The sequence below is a fragment of the Eleutherodactylus coqui genome, chromosome 13 (genome assembly GCF_035609145.1).
Source record: "Eleutherodactylus coqui strain aEleCoq1 chromosome 13, aEleCoq1.hap1, whole genome shotgun sequence".
Lineage (NCBI taxonomy): Eukaryota > Metazoa > Chordata > Amphibia > Anura > Eleutherodactylidae > Eleutherodactylus > Eleutherodactylus coqui.
This window is the reverse complement of record NC_089849.1, coordinates 51,112,865-51,138,595: the sequence shown is the minus strand read 5'-3', so window position 1 is coordinate 51,138,595 and position 25,731 is coordinate 51,112,865. Positions and strand designations below refer to the sequence as shown.

Genomic DNA, 25,731 nt, shown 5'->3' with positions numbered 1-25,731 from the left:
CAAGCCAACTGGACATTTGCGCACTCGCTTTTTGGCCTCTCTAACCTTTTGTGCATCTCTGTCTTAAGAGACGGAGACAGCAAAAAGGACTTCCAGCACCAGATCCTGATGTCTCAATCCTCCCTCCCCGGTACTCCCAAAGCAGTCTACTCACCAGCAGGCTGCTTTCAGTGTCCTCTCTGGCTGACATCTTCAGTAAGGTGCAGCCAGGAGAGATGCAGAGGAATCCAGTCCTTTTAAATTTTCAAATTTGGCGCCGACACGCCCCCTTTAAGTGAGGCCCCGCCCCCCGTGATGCGGCCGCGCTGACGTCGCGCCGGACCCGGGGCATACACCCACGTGGGGACGCCGCCAGACCCGCCGCCTAGGAGACACACATGGCGCTATATGGAACGCTTCACGAATTTGCATGTCATCCTTGCGCAGGGGCCATGCTAATCTTCTCTGTATCGTTCCAATTTTAGTATATGTGCTGCCGAAGCGAGCACTTTTCGAGTAAAGCTGGCACTTGAGGGGACTTGATTTGAATCAGGGACCTGCCCCCCTGGCCCGCCCCGAGCGCTGCTGGCATACCTCTCTAGACGTGGATCCCTGGAGACACCGGCGTCGAGCCTGCAGGTACCGGGGCTGCTTCCTACCGGTACGACAACCCCACTGGGCAGCGTACCGGGGGCGGATTTTCCCACTGGGGGAACATTGCTGGGTAGATCCTGCGGGTGAGGGTCCCCTCGTAGGGTCTCACCCGCGCAAGCCCTGCCAGCCCGAACAGAGAGTCGTCCCCCCACGGGCGGACAGGCTGCATGGGAGTCTTCTTTCTTCATTCACCTCCAGGATACACCTGGAGGCCCGCTTGGACTGTCCTGTAGGGACAGGAAGACACTGGTGAGCCGGTGGTGGGAGTTGCCTTTTGTAGTTTCCGCTTCCTGTCCCAACAGGTGTCCAGCAGGCAACCTCCATGTGTATGCTGTCAGGATGACGAGGGGAAATCGGGTTTACCAATTTGTTCTCCAGAAGGTCCCCAATGCAACCAACCCCCCCCCCCCAAGTTGTATTGCAATATAGCCACACATCTGGGGAACACTCCCAAATATTGGTCAAAATAGTGTACAGTGGTGTGGGGGGTCAATCATAGCACAGGGATGTCATTGAAAACAAAAGAAAGCCCACATGGCGTCCCCTAGATCAAAAATTGTGCCAAGGAAGACAGCAGATATGTTGCTTGTTTTAAAAGCAATTTTATAATTTTTACAAGGAGAAATTCTGCTAGGTGAAGACAACACTCAAGCACGGGCCTGCTCCAAGGAACAGCTGTAGAGCTAATATTTAAGATTTCACCCTTGAACCGTCCAAGTGGGATATGGTCTTTCCTGTGGGGCCGCCAAGCCATTACTCACACAGATAGTCCATGTAGTGTGGCTGCTGGTGTTGCACTGGGCTGATGTGTGATACCTGAAGGTCTAAACAGGAGTTAAGTAGGAATTGCCTTTTGGGCAATTTTGGTGGTAACATGTGCCTGCCTAACATATTAATTTAGTCCACCGTACAAGGCTATGGAGCATCTAGAATACTTTCTAATTTAAACCCTATTGCCACAGTATGTCTTCCATTCAGGGTAAATACCAACTTCTTAGAGAGAAAACCGTTCCTTTTATTAAAAAATCCTTATTTATTTTAATTTTAAAAATTTACAAAATTATTTATATACAAAGATTTACATTACTATCTCCCACCCTCCTTACTGTCCACACTGGAGACAAAAAGAAAGAACAGTTCAGTTTGATCCACCGCTTTTTTAACCAAGATTCCATACTCCCAGGAACCTTTCATTTTAATCTATTTTATGTTTTTTGAAACCTTTTATACCCAATGCAACAATTATTGAATCCGCTCTGCTAGGTTAGGCCTAAATTCTGCAAATTCTGATATCCACTTTCTCACAACTGTTTCCCTAACAAAGTATAATACCTCTGCTATTGCTTGTCTACGCAACTTTAGTTATCTTTTTCTTCACATTAGACCCCAGGATGAATATAATCGTGTGCTAGTGACACCTTATATTTCTTTTTTATTATCATTACGACCTCCTCCCAAAAGGTCAGTATTACCCCACAGGTGCAAAACATGTGAAGAAACTTACCTTTTTCCATTTGGGGAAAGAAGAAATATATTGACTATATGAGTGCTGGCAGAGGTGTAACTTGAAGCTTCTCGGCCCCAATGCAATATCTGTAACGAGGCCCCCAACTATAATGCTTTATTCATAGTACTGGCCTCCCTATATGGAGAAGAGCGGCCTTATGGGCCCCCTAAGAGTCCTGGGCCCAGGTGCAACCGCATCCTCTGCAGTTACGCCCCTGAGTGCTGGTATATATATATTTTTGGTATCGGTTGACTGGGACACAGCTGCAGATCTTGCACCATTAGATAGGTCAGCTGATCTTCGTTTTGCTTGAAGACATCGAGGACCAATCTTCTGGAAAATGTAGCTTTCCTCTCCAGTGTATAATTAAGCCTATCTCAGCATAAACATTCTTAGATATTCTATGGGTTGGATTGTTTGACATTTTTGGTATGTTAGTATAAATTCTATTCCATTGTTTTTCTCTAATAGCACTTATTTTACCATTCGATTTCTTAATTACTGTAACATGACAGTCCCTGAGGGTTTCTTTAAAGGAACAGACTGTCAACTGCCAAGACTAGATAGGCGCTATCCTTATATGCAGAATTCTATTTGATTTTTCCCTGAAAGTGTAGTCATCAGGGAGATATCGGTTTATACACGTGCCGTGCACTGTATGTAAATGAAATGCACACCATCCGATGGGCTGTTAGGATGTTTCTGCTTAGTCCATCATAGCCGCTCCTCTTGCTGAATGACTGACATCTACAAGGCAACCACTGGGACCCCCACTAATCCCAAGAAAGGGATTCCCTAAGGTCCCCACCTAAATGAAATGTTGAGCTTCTGTGGATGGGGAATAATTTTAAATGTTGGAACAGCCCCTTTAAGAATATACTCCTTGTATAGCTGACTAAATTATATATTCCTCCATTTGTCCAATATGCATATTCAATATCTATAGTCATTTGAAAAAATGAATTTTTAATATTTGTAATATCCACAGTTCTGATCTCACTGCATTTCCTTAAATGTTTTACGCACTAGAAGCATTTGACTGTGTTTGATTTTGGAGTTTTGATGGGTAGTTTTATACCTCTCACTTACAAAGAGGCTTTTTCAAATATCATCCACTAGTAGGGATCACATTGAGATATTTACAAGATGCCCAACCGATTTGAGAATGTGGGGATCAGGCTGATCAGCTGATTGCCCCGAGTTTTGCTCTCGGCACCCGTGGCAAACAGCTGATTTTTCCAAGGAAAGCCACGTCCAGCCTGACAGGGAAAATGTAGTATTACAGGGCAAGAATACCCATGATGTTAACCTAATTCTTCAAGTTCTGCATTTTCTTTGGCCAATATCACCAAGGATTGTACAGCTGAATTTCAATATGCACGATCCTTTTGTTCACAGGGCAGACAAACTGTGATCAGAGCAGTCTGGCAGCAGCCTATTCCATTCTCCCTATTGACAACACATGCATACTCTGCTGAACCAAGCATGCACGTGTGTGAGGGATTGGGAGGGAAAGCTATTGGCCAAATGCTCAACTTATATGTATGGCCAACTTTAGTGTTGTGGATTAGTGTTGTGCGAACCATTAAAATGTTTCTTCTCCTTTTTCCTTGTTCTTCACATTTTTCCTTCTTTTCCCCTCTTTTTAAAAGATGAAACAAGGAGAGATAATATTTTTTCCTTCTTTTCCTTCTTTCTTCATTAAAGGGGTTGTCCCGCGCCAAAACGGGTTTTTTTTTTTCAACCTCCCCCCCCCGTTCGGCGTGAGACAACCCCGATGCAGGGGTTGAAAAAGAAAACCGCACAGCGCTTACCTTAATCCCCGCGCTCCGGTGACTTCTTACTTACCGGTTGAAGATGGCCGCCGGGATCTTCTCCCTCGGTGGACCGCAGGGCTTCTGTGCGGTCCATTGCCGATTCCAGCCTCCTGATTGGCTGGAATCGGCACGTGACGGGGCGGAGCTACAAGGAGCCACTCTCCGGCACGAGCGGCCCCATTGAGAAAAGAAGAAGACCGGACTGCGCAAGCGCGTCTAATCTGGCGGACAAAGCCAAACTTTTTTTTACCCAAATTCAGTTAACTGGCAGAACAGAACTTTTCAAAACTTCACTGATCACTATTACTGTTAGGTTGTACTACTGGCTCCTGTTGTTCTATGGGTTTCCAGGAGCACACCTTCACAGGTGTGGTATAATGGAACTAGCTGGGCGTGGAGTTTCTCCAGCCAGCCAATCCCCACCAGTCTGTTACATATAAATAACAGCCTCCCTGGCTAGAGGGAGCCAGCGTCCTCATTCCCCCTGGTGTTTGCATTCATGCATGTAGTTCTATTGGTGTGAACAGTGATGTGTGGTGTGTATCTGCACAGGGTGTGGGACATGTGGTGTGATTAGTGCTGTTCCATTTTGGATGCATTCCAGGATGTATTGGTGTGAACTGTGTCCTTTGCGGCTGGATTGCTTACCATGTTTAGGCGAGCTAGGTCCTTAGGTTCCAGCGTGCAGCTGTCCCTGTTGGGACGATTACCCCGCAAACAGGTGTCATGTGAAAGTTGTCTTGTTAGAGTAGGGACCTGTTAGACAATGACGGCCCTTGAAGTGGGCTCGCAGACTTAAGTGACTTGGCCAATTCACAAACTAATACCTCCTACTTTTATAGCTATTCCATCTGGTTATGTGTGCAGGTATGCGTGGTGCATATTTTGGTAGTCAGTTCAGTCCTTATGGGATATCTGCCCATGAGTCCAGTATGCTGTTCACTGTCCCTTGGTGTTCCATGTGTGCTTGTGTAGTATCACAGGTTACACAATCAGTACATCTTGTGTAGACGTGATAATTACTAATCACTTGATAACATGATTTAATCTTCAGATTTTATACTGTGCTGTTCCTTTTGCTTTCCTGACTTTGATTCTTTCTTCTCATGACCTTGGCTGCCATTGAAACTAGGCTTGTCTACTAAATTATTTTTTGTTCCATTGCCACCTGCAACTACTTATTTAAGTGAGTGTTACTTCGGTTAAGTTCCAAGCTATTATCCAGAGAGTTAATCACCAAGAAATCACCTTACACCGAAACCAAAATTATGACAAAAGAGTTTCCTAATGGCGAATTGTGTTACAGATCGGTGTTGCAATTAGGGCCCGGAACTGGATGTCCGTAAAGCAGTCAGCTCTCAGTTCATTACAGTCAGTAGATTATTCAGCCTTCTTGGTGGTCTAGTTGTGTACTTTGTGGTTCTGTATGCTTATGAGCCATCATCAGTTTTGTGACGACCTGAGAATTTGGGGGGTTATGTTGCTAGACCACTACTTGAGGTGAATACCTACAATTTCATCTTCTATTCTCTCCTGTAATTGGTATTTTCTTTTTTCAATACTCCATATTTTATTATAATTAAAAGCGTTATTCTTATTATAGACATGGCATTTCCACAGAATATGCCATAAATGTCTGATAGATATGGATTTCACTTCTGGGACTGCAACTATCTCTAGACCATGGCCAGTCGTGCTTCTTGAAGCAGCCACCAGCCATCACACCCAGGTGAGAAATGTATGGAGTGGTTGCTGTGCATAGACATGGCTCTCTACATTAATTTCCATGGAAGCTGTAATGGTGGGGACAGGACAGGTTGGGCTGGTGGGATCTGTCTGTGGAGAATACAGACTCCGAGGCTACCTTTAAGATAGGTTCTGGCCTAGGAAAACGGAGCTACCGATGTCCAACATGCTCGTAAAGAAGGCCAGGAAGCTCTTCGGGCTGATGCTTGGAATGATGCGTGCTGGTTCCACATGCCTTGCAAATAACTTTCTTAAGCCAATGGAACAGTCCCAACACAAGCGAAGCGTCTTTAGAATCGGACACAGGCACGCTAGATGCTCCTTTCTGGAGGAACCAAGAAAATCAAGAGTGTGAAGTCGGAATTTGCAGACAGAACCCGGTTAAATGATATTAATGGATCTCCAGTAGAATACTTGCAGTACAGAACACTTCACACTGGTCAGGATTCTTCCTACCGGATCTTCCACCCTGCAGACAGAATTTGCATCAGCCACCTCTCTTGCATAGAAGCACCTATTTTTCTCTCTGCCACTTCCAACCTCAGGGCTTCACTTCCTCCTCTGCTCCCGTTCTCGCTGTAACTCCTCTCAGGGCTTTTCTTCTTAAAGAAACAGAACATACTAAAACAACAGTTACAACCTTATTAACAAATATCACTGCAGGCGTACTCCTTCACAGAGCTATAGAAACAGCAGAGCTGTCCACATTCAAAATAACTGAATTGTGGGGGCTTAGATGACAGCACCACTATGTTACATCAAATGAATGCTTGCAGAGAGAAAATATATCACATACGCATTCCAAGAAGCAGCAAAATTTTAATTCATTTTCTATCTAAATGGCAAAGAAAATCAACATTCAGGAAAAAAGCATAAGCGCTAAAGGAAGGCATTTACAAAAGTACTCAAATTTGTATGTTGATTTCAACACCGAAATGTTCCAAATAAAGCGTCTTCGCCTAAAATTATAAAAAAACATTCAAAAATGTAAAACGTCAGATTCTATCCATCTGTGGTATATGGTTTATGATAGTCTAAAATAATACATACATGAAAAATACATCAATCTGTATTTTTCTACTGCAAACAACAGTGTAGCATGCTGTGTCATCAATAGACCAAACATTTGAGGTTGACAATGGCAAGCAATTGCTATAGTGTCCTCTATATTTTCAAGGACCACTTCATTCTTAGGCCTTAGTCAGACGGGCGTTTTTAGCCGCGATTTGCGCATGCGCATGCGTCCGGCGATTTTTTAAAACCATTGCTTTGCAATGGTATCGGACACATGAGCGCTTTTTATGCGCTCGTCTGATAAATTAGAGAACAGAAATCGCAGATCGCACCTATCTGCGATCTGCGATTCCTGTTCTCTTCTCTATATGCGCTCAATGGGGCCGGCGGCAGCAGCGCCGACCCCATTGAGAACATATAGAAGACAAATCATTCTTCTCTGCCACAGCTGTAACAGCTGTGGCAGAGAAGAACGATGTTTGCCCATTGAATTCAATGGAGCCGGCAATACAGCCGCTCCATTGAAAGCAATGGGCTGCCGGCGTGCGCGGAGTGAATTGTCGGGAAGGGGTTAAATATATAAGCCCTTCCCTGCAATTCATCCTAAAATGTGTTAAAATAAAAAAAAATTGTATACTCACCTTTCCGCTGCAGCCGGAGTCCAGCTGCGGCCGCTGTCAGTTCTCCTGAACTGCTTCTTGGCACTATATAGCCGGCGGGGCTTTAAAATCCCTGCCTGCTGAATGATCTGCCTCTGATTGGTCACAGCCCTGACCAATCAGAGGCTGAAAACACTCACACACCCATTCATGAATTCATGAATGGGTGAGTGACTGCTGCCTCTCAGCGCTGAGCCAATCAGGGGCAGGTCTGACTCACATCCATTCATGAATTCATGAATGGGTGTGAGTGAGGCATGCCTCTGATTGGCTCAGCGCTGAGCCAATCAGGGGGCAGGTCTGACTCACACCCCCTTCACACCCACTGCAGGACGGCCACGCGGAGCTCCGGCTGCCGGCAGAAGGTGAGTATACAATTTTTTTTTATTTTTACACATTTTAGGATGAATTGCAGGTAAGGGCTTATATATTTAAGCCCTTACCGACAATTCATCCTGGGCTCGCCCGCAGCGCATTGCTTTCAATGGAGACGGCTGTATTGCCGTCTCCATTGAATGCAATGCGCTGGACAGCTCCGGCCCGTTTCTAATCTGCTAGGAGCAGATTTTCGGGCGATTTGCGGGCGACTTGCGTGCACCGGTCACGCGATTTGCGGATGCGCATCCGTCATGCGATCCGCAAATCGCGCGAAAAAACGCCCGTCTGACTAAGGCCTTAGGGTACATGCACATGGCTGTTTTTCCATACGATTTTCGGACCAAACAATCAGTACGAAAATCAGACAAAAATAGGACCCATACATTTGAATGGGGAAATGCCCACGGGCTTTCTTTTTACTCAGACTGATAGTTTGAGTAAAAAAATTTTTAAAAAAACACAGCATGTCCTACTCTTGTCCAATGCTCGGAGAAAAATAGCACATCAGATAGCACAGGGTTGGGACGCCCGCATGCTGTCTGATGCAAGTTGAGCACAAGTAATGTAGAACACCTCCTCCATAGGGAAGAATAGAGGGTTTAGCCTGCCCCCAGCAGGAAGGTCCTTGAATCTTCCAGGTCCTATAAAAGGTAAAGTAGCTCCAGTGGAACGGCAGAGAGGCAGATGCAGCAGCCAGAGAGAAGAGCCAGGGTGAGGACAATAGACTCACTGGGAGATAATGGCACCAGGGTCATGATGCAAGGCCTTGCTGCATAATAGTTCTTTGATATAACTAATATGTGAGGCTATGTAAACTGTAATGTTGAGGTGTAATGTATATGTAGTATCTATGATGAAGAATATGTAATGTTACAGTGAGGCACCTGGCATAGAGCAGCAACATGGATTTGAGTAATGTGAACCACCTTTAATATGTGAGGACTTCTATATATGCAAGTGACATCTATGACAACCAGAGTGTTTAAGGTCGGACCTATAGCCGAGTATGATGATGTATGTAACGGTTATACTGAATTTAAAGATGCCGATAGTTATGAAAGAAATTGTGAAAACATTGATAGTGAAGTGACAAGTCATGTGCCTCGCTACTGCCAAGACGTTCAGAGGGGGTCTATATGTTGGCAAGGGATGTCCATTAAAGTAAAATGATATTTTGAGTCACAGAAGAGATATAGGGTACTGTTGCTTTAAGAGACAGAGTTTACGCTGAGTTACACTGCAATGTTAAAGTACCAAATCCCTCTTATGGAGCATAATATTGTTTATTATATCTGTGAACTCAAGAAGTGCTTTAATTTGTAAATACATTTGTCTGACAACTTACTCTTAAAAACATTTCTTTAATATACGAGAGAACTATCAAGGCATAATCGACTCTCATGTTCATAAAGGGCTTACTCCCACGGGCATATGTCACCTGCGTAATACGCAGCGCTAAAACCCCATTGATTTCTATTGTCCACCTACACCAGCATGTCATATTTTGGCATGTAATATATAACAATATAGGCTATGGGGATTTAACACACAGCAAATACGCATGTCAGGAAGATGGATGTAGACCCGCCTTGCCACACACTGGTTTGGCTTTGGGCTATCTAAGGAGGCAGCATTTGGGGAACCCTTGTTTTCACCCTAGCCCCTTAAAGGGGTTGTCTCAAGGAAGCAGTGAAATTTTTTTTTTGCCCAGTCCCCCTTATTAAGCATACATTACTAAGCCCCCCTGTAAATGACTTTTCTAGCTGGTTTGTACTTACAGTTCCAGCGTTTCGCCAACTTATAAAAAGTTTCCCCAAGATGGCTGCCGACTCTTTTCCCGTCGCTTGCTGTAGCCCGACGTGCGTGCTCCCGAGACGCTACCAGCTGTGTCTCCCTGACAACCAGACGCCCCGCAGCCGCCGACCGGACCCCGGGATTGAACGCGGCCGACCAGTCACCCACCGCCAGGCAGCAAGTAACCGGCGCTAGGCCCCGGCTCCCCCGCGCTAGGCCCCGGCTCCCCCGCGCTAGCCCCGGCTCCCCAGCGCTACGTCCCGGCTCCCCAGCGGTAGGCTCCGGCTCCCCAGCGGTAGGCTCCGGGGCCACAGCGGTAGGCCCCGGCTCCCCAGCGGTAGGCTCCGGGGCCACAGCGGTAGGCTCCGGGGCCACAGCGGTAGGCTCCGGGGCCACAGCGGTAGGCTCCGAGGCCCGGCGGTAGGCTCCGGGGCCACAGCGGTACGCTCCGAGGCAGGGTGGTAGGCTACGGGGCAGGGCGGTAGGCTCCGGGGCCCGGCGGTAGGCCCCGGGGCCACAGCGGTAGGCTCCGGGGCCACAGCGGCAGTCCGTCACGCGTCACCCCCGTCAGTCCGTCACCCATCACTTACCTGGGCGGCTGGGCTGGGCGGCTCTGCTGGGCGGCTGGGTGGCTTCTCGGCACGGCTGGGCGGCTCTGCACCTTCCTCTAAGAGAGAATGGTAGCAGAATGGCCGCTCCAGCGCGCTCCCGAGAAGATACAGCTCGTCTGCGCATGCGCAGAAGAGCTGTAGCGGCGAGCACACTGAAGCACCTCGTGCTCAGAGCACAAGACCGGACTGCGCAAGCGCGTCTAAAAAAGCAAGCCGCCAGCGAATTTAGACGGAACCATGGAGACGAGGACGCTAGCAACGGAGCAGGTAAGTGAATAACTTCTGTATGGCTCATATTTAATGCACGATGTATATTACAAAGTGCATTAATATGGCCATACAGAAGTGTATAACCCCACTTGATTTCGCGAGACAACCCCTTTAAAGCAGAATATGGTCTTTGCTGTGGGGTCCCCAAGCTATTGCTCCTGTAGATAGCCCTGGCAGTGTTGCAGCTGAGGCATGGTACCCAAAGGTCTCTACGGGACCATAGTGGCTTGACAGGCAAAGATCAGAGCTAGCGAGGCAGCTGCAGAAACAAGGTCCAGGTAGAAGGTTGGAGCAGGCAGTAATAGCATAGTCCGACAAACAGAACCAAGGTCAGGTAGCACAGAGATTGGAATAGTTGAGAGTCAGAGCAGGAGTCAAAAACTGGAATAAACGAACTGGGGATTTTTCACAATGGCTAACATTGACCGACAGTTTAGGCATCTTCCAAAGGGGAAGCATGTCTAATATAGCAGGATACAGCTGGGAAGTGGTTGGGGGAGGAATTACGAGATGTAAGCTGGCCCTTTAAGACAGGGAAGAGGAATGCTATAGGCAGGAGTCCGAGAGAGAGCATAGCGCAGAGAGAACAGAGCCCAGGGTGTCAGAGGAGAGGGATGGCATTGACCAACCATGCCTACAGTGACATCTGTGATCACTGGATATAACAATACTATAATCACATATTGCTAATAAATCTGGCGACTGGGCAGAGCAAGGAAGTGTGGCAACGTTGTAGAGGCTCCTGTGACCCCCTTGTGTGTGCGGCCGGAATATTATCCTGCTGGAAAAGTTCTACTCTGTAGCATCCAGTTTTGGTGTTCACAACACCACTACAAATGAAGGCGGTAGTGGGTGTCAAAAGCAAAACACGTAATGCACGCCATGAGACCAAATGTTCGTCAGCCAATCAGCTGGAAATGGTTCTGACAGACACAGGGGCCTGTAACGATGGTGCCACCTATCTCTGGATGGTGGACAGCAAAACAGTTAGAGCTGCTCGTGTTTGTTGGATGATCCTCTCTACTGGTGATCTGTTGAGGGCGTCTTGATCCCGGTCACTTTCTGTGCATGCTGTCACACATCCACTGGTCCCAACACCCAGATCGCGAGCAACTTGTCGATACGACAATCTAGCTTCTCGTATTCCCATAATATGTCCCCTCTCAAACTCTACTAACTGGGCAAAATTTCTTTGATTCCATCGTAGAGTCGTGTCTAGTGGTCAACAAGCTATATACAAGCATAAAAAGAGGTCCATTACACACAAGTAGCCCCTGAGAGCCAGGGGGGGAACCACTTTTAGGGCCTCAGTTGGCAAGACAGTTCATCTAATTATGTCACAACATTAAAGAACACACTGGATTCAAATATGGTGTCATTAACAGGTTGTAAGACTGCATGGTGCACTACATATACCATGTGGTCTGATAACCTGTATCTACTTTGTTGTGTAGTAATAAGCACTAGGCAGCTATCCCCCTCAATATAAGGAAGGTGTGTGAGTGTCTGTCTCATCAGTGTCCTCACATGTGTAATTTGCTCCTCCATTTAGCAGTTTGCCTGTCTGCATGTTGGGGGATAAGTTGTGTATATGCCTGCCCTCCTGTATCAGAAAATCAGTAAGTATATGGTGGTTTCTGTGATTTTTTAAAATCTGTTTTTATATTTTTCTTTCTGGGACTTTTTTTTACTTACGTTAGTGTAGGGACTCACAATAAGCGGGGACCCTTGACGATAGGTTATCAGCTAACATATTTTGGCCAAAATATCACCTAATACCTTCGCATCTATCAGTATTTACTGATACAGGTTGCCAATGCCGGTGTGGTTCACCTGTGGGGTGCAGGGCAACCTGCTGGATTCAAATATGGCGTCATTAATAAGTTGTAAGCCTGTATGCTGCATTACATATACCATGTGGTCTGACACCCTGTATCTCCTCTTTTGTGTAGGAATAAGCACTAAGTAGCCCCCCCCCCCCCCAGTATAAGGATGGTTTGTCAGTGGCTGATTCATCAGTGTTCTTCACATGTGTCATTTGCTCCTCCATTTAGCAGTTTGGCTGTCTGTATGTTTGGGATGTGGTATTTATACCCACCCTCCTGTATCAGTATATCAGTAAGTATATGGTCGCTTTCTGTGATTTTTTTTTTTTTGTCTGTTTTTATATTTCGCTTTATGTGAATTTTTTTACTCTTCCATTTGGAGGGATCAATACATTGCTACTAATAGGAATAAATGGATATGTTATGTCCAACATCAGTAAGGACTAAACAGTCCTTTAAGGATTAAACTAGACAATATACCGTATATACTCGAGTATTAGCCGACCCGAGTATAAGCCGAGACAATAAGTTTCACCACAAAAAACTGGGAAAACTTATTGACTCGAGTATAAGCCAAGCTATACTCGAGTATATACTGGGTAAAAAAAAAACTCTCCATACTCGCCTCCCAGCCGGCGTCTCTGCGACAAGCTGCTTGAATCCTCCCCACTGTCATCTCCCGCCATCCTCTCTGCTTGGCTCTTTCAGTGCTGTGTAAGTAAGCACTGTGATTGGATTCAGCGCCAGCTAATCACAGCTGGCGCTCGATCCAATCACAGCGCTTACTTACACAGAACTGATGGCAGGGGATTTGAAAGCCGAGCAGGGAGATGACAGCGGGGAGAACTCCAAAGCAGCTTAATTGGCTGTGAAAGATCGAGCAACAGCTGTGATTGGCTGACGCTCGATCCAATCACAGCTCTTACTTACACAGTGCTGACGGCTAGGGATGACAAAGCTGAGCAAAGAGGACGGCGGGGGATGACAGCGGAGAGAATTCAAGCAGCCTGCTGCACCGCCACTGCAGACACAGATGCCGGCTGGGAGGTGAGTATGGAGGTTTTTTTTAAAGCCTTCCCTGACTCGAGTATAAGCCGAGGGGCGCTTTTTCAGCACAAAAATGTGCTGAAAAACTAGGCTTATACTCGAGTATATACAGTACCTATTTTTACAAATCAATTTTCAGATGCCTATAATAGCAATATTTACTAGTCAAAAGTACCTTCCAATGTTATATACTAACACCAAGTGAGGATCCATTTTGGAATTGGGTTGTAGGTTTTCTGCCAGTAGAGGCTGTACTATAGGAATGTCATTTCTCCATCGAGGATTACATCTGGTGTTAGATCAACTAGTTTCGTGGTTAAGTGTTACTAGGTCTTAAAAATATGGTATTCCACTCACTGGATGCTGCAAGTACATGGGTTATTCAAAATCTTGTCAATCGTGCTACATCGAAAGAACATATTAATGTTTCTATTATTAACCATTCATCTACATATGTCTCCATTATTACATGTAAAGGTTGTCAATTACAATGCGTAGGTTCTGCCATAAAACCGTTACGAAAACGCATCAATGAACATGTTTCAAATGCTGCACACACTAGTAACTGTAAGATCCAGGCAGTTTCTCAACATTTTGCAATGATTCATCAGCGCAACTTGGACTCCTTCGGGGTTCAGGGTTTGGAAAGGGTAACAAGACCCAAGATGGGGGTAATTGGGAAAGTAAGCTACATAACAGAAGGGCTATATGGACCATGTCTATGGATTGTCACTATCCTACAGGTCTTAACTACTGCACTAACTTCAAGGGGTTGGACCAGGATTACAAGCTATCATCTATCAAGAAAATAGGGGATAACTTGCTGATCAGTGAGGGTCTCAGAGCTAAGACCACCACTGATCCTGAGAGCGGGGATCCTGTGTCCCCTATCCTCCACACCGAGGGCTGCATCCCTCCTCCTGCAATGAGGGGGAGGCTCAATAGAGCGCTGGTTATGAAGCGCTGATGCTCTATTCACTTTCAATGAGATTGTGGAAATAGCTGAGTGATAAGCCAGCCCCACTGAAATTAATTGAGCTCCGGCCGCGCATGCTCGGGCCAGTGCTCCAATCATGGTGACATCACTGCAGGGGAAAAAGTGACCCCACAGTGACAGGCAGAGGGGGACTCGGGACCTCTGTCCTCCTGCAAAAAACAACAGCAATCACTCATTATTGAGGGATCCCATCTGCCTTGATACCCCTCTTCCATGGTTCAGATATCTTGGTGGAACCTTTCTCCTTGCTCATCACTGATTGCTCCTAGTTTGTCAGATAAGAAATCCAAAATAAGAAGCTAGGAAATGTATTTTTAAGGACAGTCGGCACCCAAGATTTTTAAAGTTCTTGAGAAGGTCTTGAATGAGCTGTTGATAGTTTTCCTCTTTGTGGTTCCATAGACATTCCTTGACCATAGATGTGAGTGATTGCCATATGGATAGATCCTTGCTGTGTAGCTTTTCTGTAAAAGCAGAAAGACTCAGTAGCGTCCTGATCTCAGGACAAACATAAATTCCTTCTTTGAGTTTAGCATCACTCATTTTTGGAAATGTTTCCTATAATGGGGTTGTCTAGGGTTAGAAAAATATGTCTGCTTTCTTCCAAACACAGCACCATCCTTATCCCATTGATTTAAATTGGAATAAAGCCTTCTATTACACTGCCGACTCCAATCCCAATGCGTATGTCCAGCTCAGTTGCACTGACAGCGGGTCAAATGATCAGTTGATTGGCAGGGATCCTGAGCAGCAGACCCAAACCAACTACTGAGGACCTATTCTGAGGATAGGTCATCAATAGTAAATGCCCAGAAAGCCTCTTTAAATCCACTGACATGCAGAGAGTGTGCCATAGAATAACAAGCTCAACGATTTTTTTGAACGATAATCGTTTCATGTAAAATGGAGTTTAAAGTCACTTTAATGGGGTTGTTTGAATTGGGCATCCCTATATGTTAGGAGATCTTCTGAAAATGAGCCTGTCCTTCTAATGGAACCCTCAGCAATAAGCTGCAATCTGTCAAAGAATCCTGCAGGTGTTCAACTCTCATGCAGCACCACCACAGGGAAATTAAACATTACACAGTACCCTTTGCACTCAATGACCTGCCCATGTAATACATGGACATGTCAGGTCCTCCAGAGTAAGGCCTCCTTCCCACGAGCGTGACGGGCTCCGCCGCATAATATTACGCTGCGAAGCCCGTCACGGCGCCCCCCAGAGCCCCTATACTTACCTGCGGGAGATGGCGTGAAATCGCTTCCCCGCCCACCGCTGCCGCGTCACCGCCCGTCACCGCCCACCGCCACCGCGTCACCAGCCGTGTCACGTGCACGGCCGGCCGTGTCACGTGATGCGGCCGGCCGCGTCATATGACGTCATATGACGCGCGGCGGTGGGCGGGAAAGCGTTTTTTCACGCTATCTCCCGCTGGTTACAGCGGGAGATAGCGTGAACGGACGGCTTCCATTGACTGCAATGGAAGCCGTCAGTGCGTACAGCCCGTCCTCACCCGCAGAAAATAGAGCATGCTGCGGGTGAGGACGGGAGAAATCGCGGTGCGTAATTCCGCGGTGGAATTACGCATCGTGAGCATGGAGCTATTAGGTTCAATAGAACCTAATAGCTGCGGGCAACGCAGCGGATTTTCGCCGCGAATTACGCGGCGGAAATCCGTTCGTGGGAAGGAGGCCTTAGGCATATTCTTTGTAGCCAATTGACAGACATTATGAATGAGGAGCTCCCCACTATTAACCCTTTCCAATTCACTGTCTGACGTCTAAAGACATTATGATTTAAGGCTGTACAGCTCCGATGTTGGAAGATGTCCATCGGGGTTCTCTTACTGCATATTGCCAGCCTCTCTGCTGTTAGAGCCTATCCAACGTATCACCTCGTGCAGTACTGGCTTTACCCAGCAGATGGCGCTGTTGTATAACGCCAGAAAAAGAGTAAGCCCCCTAGGAAAACCAGGATACAAATTGGATTGGAAAGGGTTAAATGAGTTATCCAGCCAAACAAAAAAAAACTTTGAAAGCTGCTCACTAGGCTGGAAAGAAATAAAAGAAGGCAACCCCGCCACTCCCATTCCGATGGTGCTCGTCCCTTGCTGCTCTCCACTTCCTGCTGCAGTGATGATGTCACCGAACCCAGGGGACATACGGCTGCTGCAGCAATCAGCAGTTCACTTCGGCTGGTGATTATCTGTAATGGTGATGCATGCCCGTGCCTGGACATTATCTCTGCTGCAGCAGGGAATCCGGGCACTGTTGGAACAGGAGCTGCTGGGAATCAGGTGAGGCGAGCGTGTCAGCTTTTATGTTTTTCCAGCCTGGTGAGTAATTTTTTTTCTACTTGTTAATCCTTTAACTCAGAATGCCACAATAGACTACTTGAAAATAGGTTTTCTAACTCATCACCCCCATTAAATACTATATTGGGCTTAGCATCTGTCACTTTAGTCCCACGTGGCTGTAAAAAACTTACATTCCTCAACAATACCCTGCAGCAGAATACAGGCACATAATATGTCAACCTGCAGTCTGTCAGTGAACCACTTTCGGAGGCTGATGATCATAGGCACATTGCCACAGCCTCTTCACAGACTGCCATACAAGCTACTGTACACAATGCTTGTAAACTGCAGATGAGACCTTTATGGCAGCAGTAAAAACTATGATTTACCTCCAGCCTTGCAGTCTTATCACTTAAATTACACCTGTTTGTAAAAGGAGTTGCTATAAATGGCACATGCCCAGGATGGCCAACTGTTAGGAGCGGTGCACCCCGGGGACCGGTGTTTGCAGCTGATATCAAGTGTAATGTTTTACATTCCGTCCAAGAAATCTTATGGTAGATGAAGTTCAATGGGGATAAATGTAAAGTTCTATATTTTGGACCAAAAATATCTGCTGCTTATACCTTGAATTCCATCATTGTGTGAGGCTAAAACAGTAAAGAATTTAGGAGTAATATTTAATCATTGGCATATTATAGCATGCAATGCCAATCTGCTAGACCCAACGCTAACATGATATTGTCCGATATTAGAAAGGAGGAGAGAAGGAAACATTAATTTTCACTTCAAAGATCCTATGGAGGCAAAGCAGCCCCTGTGTGTAGTCCCTTAGAATCAGACCTCGAGGGACTTTAAAACATAATTAAAAACAATATAAAGCATGCGTTTTTATATGACAACCTAACATATACAGCCATTATGACTTCTATCCATTAACAAGTAATACAATCTCACTAAACTCTATCCTACCCAATCTATCCTCAAGGCAGCAGCCAGGTATATCTTTTTGTCCAATAACTACACCAAGGCCACCATCCCGTGCCAATCACTACACTGACACCTCTACCCTGTGCGAGGCACTACACTGACACCTCCATCCTGTGCGAGGCACTACACTGGTGCCTCCGCCCTGTGCCTGTCCCTATACTGACGCCTCAACCTTGTGTCAATCACTACACTGATGCCTCTACCCTGCACCAGTTACTACACTTATGTCTCCACCCTGTGCCAGTCACTACACTGATGTCTCCACCCTGTGTCAGTCACTACACTGATGCCTCCACCCTGTACCGGTTACTACACTGATGCCTCCACCCTGTGCCAGTCACTACACTGATGCCTCCACCCTGTACCAGTTACTACACTGATGTCTCCACCCTGTGCCAGTCACTACACTGGTGCGGCCACCCAGTGCCAGTCACTACACTGGTGCCTCCACCCTATGCCAGTCACTAGACGGATGCCTCCACCCTGTGCCAGTCATTAGACGGATGCCTCCACCCTGTGCCAGTCACTACACGGATGCCTCCACCCTGTGCCAGGCACTACACTGGTGCCTCCACCCTGTGCCTGTCCCTATACTGACGCCTCAACCTTGTGTCAATCACTACACTGATGCCTCCACCCTGCACCAGTTACTACACTTATGTCTCCACCCTGTGCCAGTCACTACACTGGTGCCTCCACCCAGTGTCAGTCACTACACTGGTGCCTCAACCCTGTACCAGTTACTACACTGATGTCTCCACCCTCTGCCAGTCACTACACTGATGCCTCCACCCTGTACCAGTTACTACACTGATGTCTCCACCCTGTGCCAGTCACTACACCGGTGCCTCCACCCTGTGCCAGTCACTACACTGGTGCCTCCACCCTGTGCCAGTCACTACACAGATGCCTCCACTCTGTGCCAGTCACTACACAGATGCCTCCACCCTGTGCCAGTCACTACACTGGTGCTTCCACCCTGTGCCAATCACTACACTAATGCCTCCACCCTCTGCCAGTTACTACACTGATGCTTCCACCCCATACCCTCAACTACACTGATATCTCCACCCTGTGCCAGTCACTAGACTGGTGCCTAAAAACACATCTTTTAAGAGAGGCCTACCATATTCACTAATCTAACTCTTCTCCATTTATTCCGCTTCTATATTCATCCCTTTGAAACCTATTCTCCTTTATTCCAATGCATCACCCACACCCCATTGCACTTCATATCTGTACATACATAGATATCGGCTGGTGCCCGGCTCATGTAGCTTTATGTATACTACCCTGTTTATATAAAAGATGGCCGGACCACTGTACAGAACAAGCACTTCTACCTCTTGTGTCACTCCAGCTCCTAATAGTCTGTAAGCTCTTGTGAATAGGACCCTCACCGTTATTGTTCAGCACGGTCTATTGGTTTAATACTGTATGTAATATCTTATTTTGTCAATGTTCCTCTGATTTATAAAGTGCTGTGAAATATGTTGGCGCTATAAAAATGAAGTCACCACTATGAAACAAAAGTCAATCCACAGCGTCCTGGGCCTGCAAGATATCTCCATGTTTAAATGTTAAGGCTCTGTTCACATCTGTGTGGTGGTTTACCTAATATATAGCAGACCACCATGCATTGCCCAATCAATAACCAGTGATGCTCAACAGACCCCAATGAGTTACAATGGGGCCCTGGTTTTGTTGAGGCGTTCTTCAGATTTAGAAATGAACATAATGACCAAATCTCATGTATTCGTGGATGTATTAGTGGGCAGGTTGATGTTCTATAGTATACTAATATTCACGCTTCTTCCCGCACTACTAATACATACTAAGGCTAATTGGCTTCTTATGAAAAACTGGCTCTTGAATGTGTATGTCTAAGAGCTTTACATAGGGATTATAGACTGTGAGCTCCACTTCTGACAGGGTGAGGACAGCCACAACATATTGTACACAGCATAATGGTATGTACTGCCACTATATAAAAGCATTTGGAAAGTCTTTGGAACTTTTCACACGGGACAGAATAGGCCGCACGACGCACCGCAGGCTACCTGCGAATTTTCATGCAAAATTGAAAATGGCTTAAAAATTGCATCGAAATTTGAAGTTAGACCTGCGGATTTCGGTGTGGAATTCCACAGCTGCGGATTTGGCTGCGCCCTGCAGCGTATTTCGGTTTCGCATAAAAGGTTTCTTTCACTTTTTTACATTTTGTAATGTTGCGGCTTTTTGCGAATTTAATAAAATATTCAAGTTTCCCCCATCATTCTGCACTCAATACCCCCTAAATGACCAAGTCTTCTTGGGTATGATGCCACAGAGTTTGCACACCTGGATTTGGGGATTTTCTGCCATTCTCCGCAGATCGTCTCAGGCTCTGTCCGGTTGGATAGTGACCGTCCGTAGACAGCCATTTTCAGGTTTCTCCAGAGATGCTCGATTGAGTTCAAGTCAGGGCTCTGGCTGGGCCACTCAAGCACATTCACAGAGTTGTCCCTAAACCACAACTCTGTTGTATTGCCTGTTTCTTAGGCCTCATGCCCACGGGCGGGTTGGATTCTGTGCGGGAAATCCTGCACGTAATCCAGCCCTGCCCGCGGCCAGTGACTCCTGCGTGCCTGTATTTTTCTGGCAGCGGCGTCTGCGCAGATCTCTCCATTTCTGGGTTTGCTGTACTGTGCGCGGTCCTCACAGCTCGCCGTCAAACATGCGTAGTACAGTTTTGTTTTTCTTTAAAACTCCTGCTTTCCCACAGGCCACTGATCAGTCTGCTTTCATTGACTTCAATGGAAGCCAGCCGTGCGGGAACTGCACAAAAACAGAGCATGCTGCGATTTGTTTTCGGAAACGAAAGGTCCGCACAACAAATCTGCATGCTTTAATTAATTTGCGGACGCCCATGCTTCCCTATGGGCGGCTTGATTTGCAAATCAAACCCGCCTGTGGACGTTGGGCCTTAGGGTCACGGTCTTGTTAAAAAGTGAATCTTCTGCCCAGTTTGAGGTCTCTTGTGCTCTAGATCAGATTATCATTAAGAATATCTCTGTACTTTACGCCATTCAGCTTTCCACCAACCCTTACCAGCCTCCTTGTCCCAGCCACTGAATCCCCCCCCCCCCCCGCATGCCACTGCCACCACCAGGCTTCACCGTAGGGATGATATTGGGCAGATGATGAGCAGTGCTTGATTTGAAGCCAAAAAGTTCAATCTTAGGCTCTTTAGACCTTAGAATCTTGGTTCTCACAGTCTGAGGCTTATGTAGGTGCTTTCTGGCAAACTCCAGGTGGGCTTTCATGTGTCTTTTACTGAGAAAAGGCTGCTTTCTGGCTACTCTGCCATAAAGCTCAGATTGGTGGAGTCTGCAGTAATGTCTGACCTCCCGGATTTTCTCCCATCTGAACACAGGATCTTTGGAGCTCAGTCGTAGTGACCATTGTGTTCTTGGTCACCTCTCTTACCAAGGCCCTTCTTCCCCAATTACTTTGGTGGGTCGGCCAGCTCTAGAAAGGATCCTGGTTATTCCAAACTTCTTCTGTTTAAGAATTATGGAGGCCGCTGGACTTTTGGGAACTTCCAGTGCAGCAGAAATTTTTTTGTAGCCTTCTTTAGATCTGTACCTCCACACACTCCTGTCTCTGGGCTCTAAAAGCAATTATTTCCTCCTGAAGGCTTTACTTTGGCTCTGATATGCATTGTGAGCTGTCAGATCTTATTAAGACAGGATTGTGTCTTTTAAAATTATGTCCAATCATTTGAATTTACCCCTGGTGACTCCAGTCAAGGTGTAGAAACATCTCAAAGATGATGAAGAGAAATGGAAGGCCCTCAGAGCTAAATTTCAAGTGTCAAAGCAAAATTTTAGTTTCTCATTTAAAAAAAAAAAAAATACAAAGATTTCTAATGTTCTGTTCTCACTTATAGGGTACTGAGGGCAGAATGATGGGGAAAAATGTGAACATTTTTTTTTTATTTTACACAAGGCCACAACGAAGCGAAATGTAAAGAAATGTGAACGGGTCTGAAGACTTTCCAAAAGCATTCTAAATAAAAGGTAAAGCAGTTTTCATCTTTGACCACCACCAAGAGGTTTAGACTTTGCTTTGAGGGAAATCCCAGGTTGCACATAGTACTTTAGGAAAAACAGTAAATGCTGATATCTATCATACTACTCCCATGTACGGTTGTTGTCAGATATTAGTTGGGATGGAAAAACTATTCATTGAGGACTTTTCTGGCAGAATAAATAGTATTACCCCACCTATACTTTTCAGATTACTCCGTAAAAAGCTTGCAAGCCACTGTGTCATATAGTCAGGCTATCATGGACACATTTAATACATACAGCCTTGCAATGCTGATAAAGTCACAAGGCAAGAAATTAATTTACTACTTTCAGAGATTTTCGTGTTTGTAGAAGGAAATACGATTTAGTGACAGGGCTTGGACAGCTCTTCTAGAGTAGCAGGGAATCAGAACTTCTTTTGTAACATCTGATGGGCATATTGAACAGTTTACTCATGGATCTCCAGCAGTTAGGGCACTTTTATACGCGACGACTGTAGGGCGCCAAAGCGTCTGACAGGCGCTTCAGTGATAATTGCTGACACGCAGGAGCGATCATTGCTCAGTGGATGGAGGCAGAGCGGGACACGGATCGTTCCGGCCCACCCGCTTCCATCCACGGTAAGCAGGCAGTCTGTCATAGATAAACGACTGCCTGTTTAGACAGAACGATGCAGCGGCAGACCAACAATGATTCTCCGGTCTGCATGAAAGATTTGATTAGTGACAAATCACTGAGCGTTCCTTCACTGCATGTGTTTACGCCTAACAATTATCGTGCAAACTGCGGTTTGCGTTGTAATTGTGCGTGTAAAAGAGCCTCTTTGCAGGGCACTCACTCAGCAATGTTGCTCGGCCCGCCACAGTGAAAGCTGAGCAACTGGCATGCTGACTTTGTAGACACAGTTCTGTTACTTTTTATATAGGTCATAAAAATCCATGATCATAATGACTTCTTTGCAGAACAACCTTTATGTGGAAGTCTCCCTCCAAGTCATGCAGCCACTGCCAGTGCTGGTGATGTATACCCGACACATTCCAATGAGACATGGATTTGGTATGGCGCATAATCTATGCCAAAAGGTTCTGGATAGTCTAGTGTAGAGCTATCAAAAGAATACCAATTGACACATCAGATATGAGGGGTCTATTCCATACTAGACGCCAAAAGGTCCATGCATACAGTATATAAGAGGATGGCTGATTCACTCTATGTCTTACAGTTCATGTTTGTAACTTTGTCTATATGTAAGTGTCCTCAGGACCTGGAGCAAAGGTATTGGTCCAAAGTGCCGGAAGAGCGAGGATATTGTTGCTAGGCGACATTCCTCTCTGTATAAAAGCATCAGGACTTCCCCTATGTGGGAGTTTAGTGAGCCCCGCTCAGGGTATAGCCTATGCCTTGTTTGGAGGGCGCTGCTGTTTACCGCTGCACCCTGTGAACTGGCATCTTCTATGGAGTAACCCCTAAAGAAGCCCAACTGGTCTTAGGCCTTGTTCCAGTTCCTGGGTGAACATGACGCTGTTGTTGTATTGTTCCGAAAAAAAGTTCTAATTTGCAAGCATGATGGAGTTGAACCTTCTTCAGGACACGAAACAGCAGGACCAGCACCTAGGTAGGCCATGTGACCACACCTTTGCCTAGAGGTTCCCGATCCTTGTGAATCCTGGTTCGTTACTGTTACCCAGAACCGAAGGCTGCCATGCTGAGAAACAGCCCTCCCCAAAATTATAGAATCATAGAGTTGGAAAGGACCTCCAGGGTCTTCGGGTCCAACCCCCTGCTCAATGCCTGCCCTGGCATTTCCCATACATGGATGACCTCCAACGTAATCAGTATGAGTTAATGATTCGAAGCCTATAAATTGTGTTGTATCCTTTACTTCTGGATCATCAGTTGATACTGGATGTAAAAGAATAGATTTGAATTTGGGGTAGATCAGAGTTTAGGATGATCTAGACTAATGGGGTGTATAGAATCTTCCTATATATATATATATATATCTAGAGTACTTGTAGCATTGCTGCACGTAGATTGGCCTTAGGATGCCAGTAGTTCAGCTGCAGAGCCTGTTAGCTTGATTGCAGTCATTGTGAGTCCCTGCAATCCAGATGAGGCGATTAACCCCTTGCAGCCTGCTGGGATACGGCAAGGAAGCTGCATGAATCAGCAGGGAACAGTCCATGAGATCAGATAGACGAGCAGCCTAGCTTTAGATAGGGTACTGACCCTGCACATGCACTAGGTGGGGCATCATGTATATGGATTGCACTCCAGCATACACACCAAAAAATATATTTTTTTCTATCTCTGGAGGCTGGATCTGTCTCTGGTGTGCCCAGCCTCCCTTCTCCCTCCCTCTCTCACCCTCCCTCTCTCCTTTCTCTTTCTCTCTCTGCTCCAGCCTCCTTGTTTTCCTGCACTGCCCAACCTCTTCTGCTAGCATTACCTTTTGCAGTATCTCTCTGTGCTGCATTAAAGCTCCCTTATTCATTTTAACGCAAGGGGATTTTTTAGGCACATAGGAAGCAGAGTCACCATACGCCCCTCTGCACGATTTTTCCCTCCCTTCTCCCATTTGCCACACATTACAATTGCTCATGCTTTGCCTGTGGAGGATGCATTAAGCAGAAGATCTATGGCTCGCTGAAGGGGAAACCCACCCATTTAGCCCTCTCTTCTCTGCTGACAGGTAAGTGACAGCCTTTTGTATGGGGTGTAAACGGTTAATCACGTAGATAAGTCTATGTGTCATTTTGCAGAGTCCTTCCCTTAACCCCTTACGCTGCAGGCCTCTCTGCTGACTGGCCCATTTATGCCAAGTGATTATTGGTCCGACGCAAAACGTTAGCAAGTATTCGTAATAATAGTTGCCAAATTAAAAAAAAAAAAAAAGAACGTTGCCTATTTATTGGTTAATTGATCATGCCTACATCATAACCGGGTCAGTTACATGGAATTGCTGGAATGTTTCCGATACCTCTTTATGTAGCGTGACCGTAACGCTATTTCTTAACTCGCCGAATATTTGAAAGTGTTTGTATAGGGGGACACAGCGTCTGGATCCATTGCCAGAATCCCCTTTTAACCACCACCCCTCCACCACCCTGGATTCTGCACATCACAAGCCGTCAGATAATCCAGTGCACATCTGTCTGTGGCTGCAGTGCATGCACACAAATCTGTCATCCTACACTATCCATGTCACCCACTTGCTACCTGCTGGCACTTCACTGGTTTTTCTAAGAATCGGTGCTCTTTAATTTTTAATCTGCCATTTTTTTACATACTGTACTATTGTACAATGCCACAATGTGGTGTGATCATCGGTGAACCTATGTGCATAGGTACATACACGCCCTCCTATATCGTGACTATGCAGACACAATAGGTATGAGAACACAAATCTACACATATAGCCCACACATGCATTGCCGGTGGCTTTCCTGCCCATTGATTGGTTTACATACCTAAAAAAAAATCCTAAAGTCGTTAGATCATACATTCCTGCATGCAGACCCCCACTCCTATGAGGACGGTGACATACGATCTACACATGTACATAGAACACTTCACCCACCTGTACAGTAACCGGCATGTACAAGCAGACATACATATAATCTCCCAACCACTCCCTGTGCAATCTAAGGAGAAGAGAGAGATATTCTTTGTACACATAGGGTGTGACACATGCAACATTATTTTCTTGCACAACCCGACCCAAGCTGATTTTATTACTAAAATGTGCCCATTATTCTTGCAATGAGTCCATTTATTCTGCATTTAGAGTATGAAACGGACATCAGCCATCATACAACATATGTGATATATTAGTATCCAGGACATATATATATATATATATATATATATATATAGTTAGGATGTTAATACCAATAATCAATATCTATGGCAAAACAGCATTAAAACGGACCTATCGATATTATAATGCATTCTGAATCCAGATCCCGTCACTTGCATGGAAGATCTTGCTAAAATGTCTGTAAATGATATGAATGTGTACATTACGTTCCATATTTGGAACATATTACACTGCTGTATCATATTTCATGGC

General features: G+C 45.9%; 1 protein-coding gene and 1 non-coding gene across 4 annotated transcripts in view; one reads left to right on the top strand and one right to left on the bottom strand.

Moving 5' to 3' along the window:
- Positions 1–381: 381 nt before the first annotated feature.
- LOC136588886 (U6 spliceosomal RNA) lies at positions 382–488 on the bottom strand. The gene has a single exon (XR_010787686.1). It is a non-coding gene; the product is annotated as a U6 spliceosomal RNA (small nuclear RNA).
- A 23,545-nt stretch (positions 489–24,033) lies between these two features.
- The window catches only part of EPB41L1 (erythrocyte membrane protein band 4.1 like 1), a 129,715-nt gene continuing 128,017 nt past the window's right edge, over positions 24,034–25,731 (top strand). For 2 of the 3 annotated variants that reach the window (XM_066587807.1, XM_066587805.1), the window contains exon 1: positions 24,034–24,351. The gene's annotated coding sequence lies outside the window, so the exon portion shown is untranslated. The remainder of the gene's footprint in view (positions 24,352–25,731) is intronic. The other variant, XM_066587808.1, reaches the window with a different exon arrangement.